General features: G+C 30.8%; 1 protein-coding gene across 2 annotated transcripts in view; it reads right to left on the bottom strand.

Moving 5' to 3' along the window:
- Positions 1 to 10,235, bottom strand: part of LOC135134146 (neuroendocrine convertase 2) — a 138,770-nt gene that overhangs the window by 115,753 nt on the left and 12,782 nt on the right. The gene's annotated exons all lie outside the window — the stretch shown is intronic.

The following is a 10,235-nucleotide window of genomic DNA, read 5'->3' as shown; positions in this document are numbered from 1 at the left end:
ATTTTGATTAAAAATACCTTTATTGTAGTTTTTAAAAAGAAACAGAATGATGGAATTCAAACATAAATGAAGAAAATAAAAGACAATTTCTCTGAAATTGCGTTTTTAATGTCCACGATCGAAAAAACCTGTCTTTATAACTCTGCTATAAAATTTTCAAAATGTGCTCTTGCCGGGTATGGAACGATGTGGGAATGCTGCAGCAAAATTTTGCGCAGTTTCTCTGTTGTCGATAAGGCTTTAATGTATCCATCAGTTACCATTTGTACTTTTTCTTTAATTGTGTACTGCGGCATGTTGACTTTTAGAAACGTCAGGTAAATGTTTGTTTTTACATGGCTGCCTACATTATTAGCGACAAAAATATCCAAATATTTTAACTTTTTTTAAAGAAATATCCTTTAATTTAAAACATGACTATTAATAAAATCGACCAAATTACACCCAGTAAAAATTTCAGCTCTGAATCTTTACTCAAACATAAGTTAACATGGGGTATAAAATTTAACATAGGAATCCCCATGGCCACTTTTAAAAAAGATGCACTGTATACACCAAAAGACTAAAGTGCGATGTAATCCTTCAAGTGGTTATTGCCCTTGCTAACGCTCGGGCACTACTCTCCACTTTCGGGATTACATCGTGCACTTTGGTCCCTTGGTATATAATATACTATTTCTACTATTTATGCTTTGTAGTGTTTAGTTTATATACCCCGAGGAAGTAAAAATGCTTTTAGATGGTATTAGGGAATTTAATCTAAGCACTTCTAAGGCCATTCAGTTATCTTTTTAATTTCACAACTCATAGTTTAATGTTTATGTATTTTTGTTACAAGTTTACTTTCAAAAATACTAGCAAAGACTCGACAACTTACAGTTTTTAACTTTACCCCAAAGTTATCAAAGTATCATGCAAACTCAGTCAAAACTCAGAATCTTCATCTCGTTTCGTGCCCTACAAAGATAATAAAATTTAAATTTCTTTAGTTGGAAAGAGATAACAAAGTTAGTGACTCGATACGGCGTGAGAGATACGACATTCATCAGTTCCCTATTCATGAGTTCACATCTACGTCCATGTTAAGTTGTTGATTTCTAAAATAATTTGGCCACTTTGTTGAAAATTATTGTCCTTTATAGGTCGCTGGATGTTTTGCGTTGCCATTTAGCTCCCCTTTATTAACTTCCGGTTATCGAGATTCAAATGTTCTCGTCTCTGGTGTGTGATACAGAAAATTTAGTGATGGTATATTTCATTTTTTTAAAATTCACAATCGTTTTTCAGTAATTGAATGTTATAAAAACACCAGTATCGCTGGCGCGTTTGCAAATTTCTGATAATTAATTTGTCACTCCGTTTCGTCCTTACAATGGTGTCTGCAGCATGTCTTTAAACGACTGCAGCTACTTGGTTCATGAGCAGAGACCATTATCGTTTTTATTGATGATTTTGGGCTTCCTGAACCTCTTGAAGAAACAAGCATTACGTTTAAGATTAGTTGTGTGAATGTTTTAATGTTTTTAATCTACGTAAGTGACTTTCTAGTAGCTTTTCGAGAAAACTGCCCGTTGTAACAGTTATAAAATTACTCATACTGTTACTGTAAGAAAATACTTTTTACTTCCCGAGTGTACGATGACGGATGAGGTCCTGTTAACAAATGATGAATTTCATCCTTTGTCCACATTTGATACCTTGTAAATTCCGAAAATGTCGATCCCCGTTTCCGTGGCCTGTCTGGCGTTTTCTGATGCGTTATTGGACAGGTAATCTTCGGAACCACCAGACTGATTAACGTGAAATTTTGGCTGTACTAAAATTAATGTACGTGTAGTACAGGGCTCAATTACGAGCCTATTCTATTTTCGTTAATAAGACGGGAGAGAAAATAAAATCGGCTTTCTTGATGAATTATGCAAATAATATGATTTCATGTCAATCTAAATAAGCGTTGGAAGTAGCCGTAAAAACACCGAATGACGTTTTTCTCACTACACCGAAAAAAAACAAAAAAATGTAGACGCGTTTCGTTGGCATTGTCTTGATAAAACTAAATTGACAGTTCAAGATGATAACGATGACGTTTACAGAATTTCATTATGTCCATCCGTTCTGAAAATATGAGGCTGCAGTGTTTTATCTGGGACCTTATATATATTTTTAATTCAAGACCACTAATTTTTGAAAATATAACATGTTAAAATGTTACTGCTAGTGTTAAATTGTACGTATCAAAACTGTTTTTAGAATATTTACGCACTTCATGCATGGGTTAAGGAACTGGACGAATTCACACATATATGTATATCAACGAACAGAAGTTGCCGAAAATTCTCGGCAAACAAGGTTGGATCAATTTGTTAAACAAAGCAATGCAACATTAATTGCATCGTAAAACATCGTTAGAGAGCAATATAGTGATACGTTTTGTGATTAAGATCTTTTCCAAATCGCACAGAAAATTTCTTTTGACATCAAATTTTTATTCGAAAGAAAAATACTGGAACGAATGATGTCAGTCTCTGTTAATTGCCGGGTGGTTGGTAAAATTTACTGCAATTATTATTACTTTTGTTAAAGTAAAATAGCCACCACATTTAAATTTTATATTTTGTAGCTTTTACAAACACCAAATATTTATCTCATAATTTCAACTACGAATTGCACAATACAATAGAGTTAAAAGTGTGTAAATGCTGGGGTATTAAATACTTATGTGTACGTAATAACAACTTACATTTTTCATCATGTTTGGTGGAATTACTCCCTTGTGATTTCCAGTTGTGAACAAATAAATAAATAAATAAATAAATAAATAAATAAATAAATAAATAAATAAATAAATAAATAAATAAATAAATAAATAAATAAATAAATAAATAAATAAATAAATAAATAAATAAATAAATAAATAAATAAATAAATAAATAAATAAATAAATAAATAAATAAAACGCTAATGAAATGAAGATTTACCATATAGATGCAGGAAGTGTTTGTAAAATTTTATATAAAAGGTCAATCTTATTATGAAATCAGTAGAAAATGTTTGATAGCTTTTTACTTCCCGAGCGTAAGCGAAGGAAGTATTGTAATCGAGTCTGTCTGTCCGTCTGTCTGCCTGTTTGTCCATTTGCCTGTCTGTATGTCCGTCTGTCTGTCGGTTTGCCGTCCCGATTTTTATTAAATAGATAATCTCGAAAAGTACTGGACCTATAATTGTCAAATTTTGTATTTATAATAGGAATGTCATGTAGATGGTAAAATGCTAATCAAAATTTCTCTAATCATCCCCACCAATAATGTGATGATGTCATTCAAATTTTTTACATTTGGTTACACAGGTGGCTCAAAAAAAAAAAATGAATCAGTTGATTAAATCCGGAACGGCTTACTCCATTTTCCCAGAAAACTTTTGGTATACAGTACTATTATTTTTAGTATTACACTACACCAATGTTGATATACATGTCCTTGCAGAAATGTTGATGACGTCATCACAAAATTGTGTAAAGAAAAAACTTAATTTGAAATTGCTGGATGTTGCATTGAATTGAGCGAGGGAAGTTTTGTCGAAACAGCTTTCGACCAATTTTGTTTTGTTATAAATTTGTAAATTTTAACACCATCTTTCTATTCATTGAGTGAAGAAAAACATTTTTAGCATTTTGGACGAAATATTTGTTTCATGTTTAGTATCACTAAAATTCCTACCAAAAAAATGCTATCTTAAACACATCGAAATTGAATTTTGAATTTTATCCAAAGGTGTGTGGTTTATTATTTTGCTTCAAATGCTTATTTGTTGATGTTATTTAGTTATATTCTAATAAATCTAGGTTGAACTTTTTGTCTGTGGAAACACTGCAGGGTTGATCTGAGTTATTTCGACGTGTGTGGTGAATTTTTTGCGTAGTTGAATATTTTACTCGGTTGACAATGCGTTTAGATCAATTTTTGAGCCAGTTCTATAATTAAAAAAATAATAAACAAATGTTAATGCTTAAAATCCCCCACATAAAAAATCAACCTTAAAAAGTCTGAAGCTGGTTAAGATTCGTTACGACGGTTGTCGTACTGTTCCCACTTTAGCGCGAACCGAGCTAACTCCTACACCAACTGCGTTATGACCTCATGATATTGAAAAAACGCATTGAAATCAGTTTATCCCTTGGAAGTCACAGACAGACAGACAGACAGACAAATAGACAGACAGACAAACAGATAGACAGATCGACAGACTGATACACAAAGGCTTCGAAGGTAACTAGTTAAAATGAACTATTTATCTCAACTCTCTAGTTTCGGCTAACTCACACATCTTCATTCGTCTATTGCCCAAAACCATATCAAGAACTTTGTCAATGATTTTGGTATGATGGCATTTTTTGGACCTCTAGAACCTGGTGCGTCTTCAACGGATGTTCTTCTACACTTGAACTCAATTAACCTAAAGACGAAGGATTTCATAATAAGAATATGAGTCACCCAGTGTAGAAAAAAGCCTTTCGTGGATTTCTTCCGCAGTTGTAACACCCCTCTTTTTCATCGGGGGTTAAAAAATAAATGTTTTGCCAACAAAGTTGGGTCTTACACTACTAGAATCTAACAAAAATTGGTTTTTACAACAAAATGTGACAGCACATTTCTAAAAGGGAGTCACTGGAAAATCAACAAGCACTGTTAAATGTTAGTGGTTGAACGGTGATCGCTCATGCGAATCAAGTAGATATCATACTTTTTGGAATATATTCCTCTAAAATTTACCAACAACTGTTCACTCTAGGGTTGGTGATGATTGATGAAAGAAAAAGTGAGTACGCGGCGTTTGTCTTATTTAATTTCCTGTTACGAGTCAGACGAATTAATGGAATGTTTACTGTTTATGTAAAAGTATTGCTCCTATAATTGTAGATGAATATTAATCATCTCATCCATAGTTTTATACAGTTTTGGCAAAGTTATCAGTGCTTTTTTAAAAACAATAGAATTTGAAGTTGCCGACGTTTTGCTGGTTTTAATTACTGACTTCTTCTGGGCTAATAATTTGTAAATAAGTTGTCTTGACGCCACCAAATAAAGCGGCGAAACGTCAGCAACTTCCAAATCGTTTGTTTTTATTAAAGGAGTGTCCAAAATCCTGACAACTTTTCCAAAACTGCAGTTGCATGTTACATCATCACCTTAAAATAGCTAATTTGGTAAATTAGCCTAAAATATAAATTTTAGGCTCACTTTTTACTATTTTTTTTTGTAGTTTTTATATTGTTTTCTTACAAAAGTATACTGGTTAAAATATAGTTTAAAACTACATGTTTTTTTTTATCTAAAATTGACCACAGAGATTTAATGACAATATCTGCATTATTGTTGAGATTTATGTTTTAAATGGCATGCGATATTTTCATTAATTATAACAGAAACAATATTTTCAATGTTAATATAGCATTTCTTATACTTTGTTAAAAACTATAACGTAAAACGTTTGGAATAACATTTTATGAATTCATAAAACAGCCTTAATCATAAGTGCCGTCGCTTGTATCCGTTATGTTATGTTTGGTTTTGTGTTTCTTTGTATTCTCTAAAGTGCCTTTCGTTATTTATCTTGGCTGTTGAAAGTATTTTCACATGCAAGTATTTTTTCTCAAAACTGATGAAGAGTTTGTTACTTGTTTGTTTTTTTTTCTCTTGTTATAATGGGTCGTTCTTGACATTTTAATGACCAATTATTCCCATTAAATTATTCAAAAAGAATAGTTAAAAAAATTAGATTATCATAATATTTTTTTAATAATCGCTATCAAGTTGTTGACATTTTTATACATTATTTGTATATATGTTACAGCTAATATCCGAAATACGTTATTATGCATAATAACTAGATATTTCAGGAATTATGCGTAATAACTAGACTTGTCAGTTATTATGCATAATAACCGGAAACATTAGGAATTATGCGTACTAACTGAATTTTTCAGTTATTATTAGACAGCGGATTTCTGTCGGGCTACGTCACGATTTTAGTGGGGACGCGCTGCATCGCCGGGACTCAGTAGCGGGTGATAGGTAATCACTGAATTTAATTGTCACTTGATTCCATAAATACAATTAACGATTTATTAATCAAACGGCTAACTAAATGAGAACTGGAATTAACAGCAGAGTGCAACGAAGCAGCGTTATTCTAATCTCAAATAAACGAAGTGCAGCCGGTAACTGCAATGAATTCCCATCCCGTACGAGCCGTACCGAGTTTGGCCTTGTCTAGCCCGACAGAAATCCGCTCTCTAGTTATTATGCACAATAAGGGAAACGTTTAGGTAATATTGATAATAACTAACTGAGGAATAGGAATTATGCGTAATACCTGAAACATTAGTCATTAAGCATATTGCCTAATAGGCCAGGGCCGATAATTTTTGAGAACAAAAAAATTTAGAACAGGATGATACCCATTGGAAAAGGAAGAAAATGTATAAAAGGGTAGAAAACGGTTTATCACGATTTCCGGTAAAACTACAAGTCCTATCGAAAAAAGTTAAATAGCGAAGTTCTAGGTAATAAAAGGATCTACAACTTTTGTATTTAGACTTTTTTACATAACCTCAAGATTTATGCGAAAAATGCAAATAACCGAGTTTTTGGTTTTTTATTTTTATCTCCCACAAAAAAGTTTTTTTTCCACGAAATTTGGTGAAAACTATGTCCCAAACTCACTGTAATTTTTTTGATTCAAAATATTTATTTTTCCCCCTTATTTTGATTTAATATCGAAAAACCACTCTAATTTTCAATCAAAAATTCTCACGTTAAAATCGGTGTGCTTTTTGTTCGTTGAAATCTCTACTTTCTGATGGTGTAAAAAAAGGTATACATTACTATGGCAAATTTTCACAAGAATTCCAAAAAAAAAAACGAAAAACTCGAATTCGAATTTTTTTTAATCATGTAAAATTTTGAGCTATTTATTAAAATTTACACTTTAATTACTCGAAAAAGTAAGATTCCATGTTACACTGATAAACTCAAAAATTTAAAATCCATAAAACAAACGCCTTCTGTTGGTGGGAGATTTGTCAATATGAAAGATGATTTAATTCTTGCCAATTGATTTTCGAAATCTTAATTGAGTCAGTGTTATATTGTCATTTTTACATTTATAAATATATATTTGATTAATTGTAATCCATTTTTTGCGATATCTTCTTTATTTGCCTGTTTTTATAAAAAATATTGGTCAAATTTGACAAATTTTTATCGTCTAACTAGCAGACCCAGCAAACGTTGTTTTGCCATATAAATTATTTCTAGTGAATATTTTAGTAGTTAAATAAAAAATTAAATCAAAATAAATAAATTCTAATTAAATTAAATTATAAATTATACATAAAAATTTATCGTACGACAATGATTATATTCAACAGCCATCTTGAACCCTATTGCGTATCTGTAAGATACTAATATCGTTACTACAAGATGGGGGTTGATGGTAGAAGGGTGAAAATTTAGGGTTATATGTATTTTTTGAAGTCAAATCTTAAAAAACAAAAATAACAAATTTTGTCCGAAAAATAAAAAAAACTTTTTGGGTGGGCCACCTTTATCACCTAGGGGTATAAAAAATAGGTTACGACCTATTCTCAGACCTACCGAATATAGACAGAAAATTTGATAAAAATTAGTCAAACCGTTTCGGAAGAGTTTGGTTGTGAAAAATAGATCTTTTACATTTCCAGATCCTGGTTTGAGAAAATAAATGTCATAATTATTTGAATTCAATTGATTTAAAAAGACCAAAATATCTTGACCCACAACTATAACAGTTTTATTAGTATCTCTGGCAGTTTCTATCGATATCTTAATTATGTCAGCATCAGCATAGTCTTCTGCTTGTTTACAGGAAAATCCTTGTGACTGTAGATTCCAAAAGTTTCTTTTAAATAAGTCAATTCGCCATGATTCTTTTTAACTAACTCAGCCTGCACGTGTGTTTTCATAGACGATGTTGTTCATTCTTCTGATGGGCTAAAATTTTCCGTAGGCCATTCAGATATGTAAGTTATCTTAAAATAGCAATAAATAGGCACCTATGCATATAATTTAAAAATTACCCTACAACTTTAACAAAATATTGTAGATGTCTAAAGATGTATAAAGTATTAAGTGTATTAACTTATTTCGTTGTTAATTATATTTATTATTTATTAATTTATCAATGTAACATGGAATATTACGTTTTTCGAGTAATTAACGTGTACATTTTAATAAATAGCTCCAAATTTTACATAATAATTAAAAAACAAATTTTTGAATTCGAGTTTTTTCGTTTTTTTGCATTTCCTGTGAAAATTTGCCATAGTAATGTATAATTTTTTTTACACCTTCAGAAAGTAGAGATTTTAGCGAACAAAAAGCACACCGATTTTTTTAAAACAGCAAATATTTTGCGTTGAGAATTTTCGATTGAAAATTAGGGTGGTTTTTCGATATTAAATCAAAATAAAGGAAAAAAATAAATACTCGTAGTTTGGGACATAAATAGGTAAGTTTTCACCAAATTTCGTTAAAAAAAAAATTGTGGGAGATAAAAATAAAAAACCAAAAACTCGGTTATTTGCATTTTTTGCATAAATTTTCAGGTTATGTAAAGAAAGTGTAAATACAAAAGTTGTAGATCTTTTTATTACCTACAACTTTGATTTTTAACTTTTTGCGATAGGACTTGTAGTTTTGCCGGAAATCGTGATAAACCGTTTTCTACCCTTAAAAGCTCACCTTCTTCCCCTTCCGGACCTCAGATCGCCCGTAAATTATGTTTCCTTTTATTTTTGTTATATTTTCTTCCTTTTGCAATGGGTATCATCCTGTTCTAATTTTTTTCACTTTTTATCATTTTCAAAGGCTTGGCACTGGCCTATAACATGTCCAGCTGATTTCAAAAAAACGGGACAAGATGAGCAATTCAGGTTCTCATAGATTATGAAAAGCAATGGGAATATGACGTTTATATAACTGTAATTTGTCCCTTTTTTTTTTTAAATACATGTAATATGTAGGGGAAAGCGGGGCAGGGTGGGTAGCTTTTTGGAAAATATTATGCATAATTCCTGTTCCTCTGTTAGTTATTATGAATATTACCTAAACGTTTCCGTTATTGTGCATAATAACTGAAAATTTCAGTTATTACGCATAATCCCTAATGTTTCCGGTTATTATGCATAATAACTGATGAGTTTAGTTATTACGCATAATTCCTAAAATGTCTAGTTATTATGCATAATAACGGATTTTGGATATTAGCTGTAACATATATATCAAGTTCAAATTTCCATTGTTATGTAAATATAAAAGCTTTTTCTGGCATGTTTTTAACCCAAAATTAAAAATGAATTTAAAACACGACATAAATTAATGCCGAAAGATTTAAAGACGGGAAAAAGGACGATTACTAAAATCAAATAATTATCCCACAATATGTGAAATTTTACACTTTCTTGAACGCCCCTCGTACCTTTGGTATATTTGTAACATGTGGGTCTATTATCAATTATTCGGATCAATATTATTTTATTGTTTTGAGTAATTAATAACCATATTCGTTCTAATGAAACATAAAAGACAGTTTTGCAATAGTTATAATAAATCTGACTCAACTTTAACGAAGTTTAAAAATGGTGGAAGAAATAATTGAAACCATTTGAGTGCCCAAGGACCTAGTTAACTTTTATTATGTCAAACATTTATTATTTAAATTACCAATCAATAACATAAAACAATAGAGGTTCATTTTTAGTTTCGAAGCTATGCTATAACTTACGGAAGTATTGTAGCAGACGGATGTGTGACTGGAGAGTTCTCGTTTCCCTTGATTTGTTGGTCTGTTTGTCTGTCTGTTGGCGGTTTTATTGGACAAATAATTCGAGAGTTTTTACCGATTATTGTGAAGATGAGTAATCAATATTTATCCATTTATTTTCTTCAAAGAAATTATAACGTCGTATTAAATCGTGATTATAAAATAAATGTGCAGAGTGACAAAATGTTTGCTCATAATAAATAATTTTACATCTACTGATACTAATATTGATTTACAATTAAAAACTTTAACTAAAATGTATTTTCGTATTTCCTCCAGAAAGTTGATGGTCAATTAAAAAAATCTAAAAAATTTTTTGTTTTGTTTTTTGTTTGCTTGTAGCAACAATTTTTCATCTAATGTCTTCGAAATCA

The sequence above is a fragment of the Zophobas morio genome, unplaced genomic scaffold (genome assembly GCF_036711695.1).
Source record: "Zophobas morio isolate AGI-343-1 ecotype UQ-CSIRO unplaced genomic scaffold, CSIRO_AGI_Zmor_V1 ptg000023l, whole genome shotgun sequence".
In the NCBI taxonomy this organism is placed as follows: Eukaryota; Metazoa; Arthropoda; class Insecta; order Coleoptera; family Tenebrionidae; genus Zophobas; species Zophobas morio.
The sequence above is the reverse complement of the archived record's forward strand: the minus strand, read 5'-3'. Positions and strand labels throughout refer to the sequence as shown.